The sequence below is a fragment of the Pongo abelii genome, chromosome 18 (assembly GCF_028885655.2).
Source record: "Pongo abelii isolate AG06213 chromosome 18, NHGRI_mPonAbe1-v2.0_pri, whole genome shotgun sequence".
NCBI classification, from domain to species: domain Eukaryota; kingdom Metazoa; phylum Chordata; class Mammalia; order Primates; family Hominidae; genus Pongo; species Pongo abelii.
This window is the reverse complement of record NC_072003.2, coordinates 32,529,920-32,530,806: the sequence shown is the minus strand read 5'-3', so window position 1 is coordinate 32,530,806 and position 887 is coordinate 32,529,920. Positions and strand designations below refer to the sequence as shown.

Here is an 887-nt window from a genome sequence, read left to right as displayed (position 1 = left end):
AATTGCCCCTAGTCTGGTTAATTTGGCCCCAAAAACTGAGCAGCCTGCTTCTGAGTCCTCTACAGGATGCCTCTGTGCTCGGTGGTCTTTCTTTCTTTCTTTTTTTTTTTTTGAGACGGAGTCTCACTCTGTCGCCCAGGCTGGAGTGCAGTGGCATGATCTCAGCTCACTGCAACCTCCGCCTCCTGGGTTCAAGCGATTCTCCTGCCTCAGTCTCTCGAGTAGCTGGGACTACAAGTGTGTACCACCACACCTGGCTAATTTTTTTTTTTTTTTTTTTGTATTTTCAGTAGAGACGGGGTTTTGCCACATTGGACAGGCTGGTCTCGAACTCCTGACCTTGTGATCACCCGCCTCGGCCTCCCAAAGTGTTGGGATTACAGGTGTGAGCCACCGTGCCCGGCCAAGCGAAGGGAAAAATGCATTATCATGAAATGTCTGAAATCGCAATGGGAAGAAAACATGCTCCAGGTGAGGGTCAAACTCACAACCTTGGCATCACCCGGACATATATTGCTTTATAAGTACCAAGCGCTAACCGATTGCGCCACTGGAGCACGTGATGGTCTTTCCACTCTGGTTGGTGAACCCCATGCTAGCCTTGCCCAGTCTGATCCCTGGGATTGTCCTGCCTGCTCTTTTCCAGTGGTCATTCTGCGGACTCCCACACGGGCCGCTCAGTGCTTAGCTGGACTGTGGCCCCTCTGCAGATGGCTGGAGCTCTCCATGCATTCCTTAGTACTCTGCCTTGCAAATCCCATCTGTCTTGGCCTCTCTGAAATCCGGACTCTATCTCCTCCACTCGGGGAGACTGCTGGACCCTGTGAGTCCCTTTCCTGTGATACTGCCTGGAAATTCTCTCCAGACAGGAAACTGGGCAGTCCTAG

The 887-nt window shown here is 51.9% G+C and overlaps 1 non-coding gene across 1 annotated transcript; it reads right to left on the bottom strand.

Moving 5' to 3' along the window:
- Positions 1–463: 463 nt before the first annotated feature.
- TRNAI-UAU (transfer RNA isoleucine (anticodon UAU)) lies at positions 464–557 on the bottom strand. Its single transcript has 2 exons — positions 520–557; positions 464–499 (listed from the first exon to the last, which is right to left on the bottom strand). It is a non-coding gene; the product is annotated as a tRNA-Ile (tRNA).
- Between the last annotated feature and the right edge of the window lie 330 nt (positions 558–887).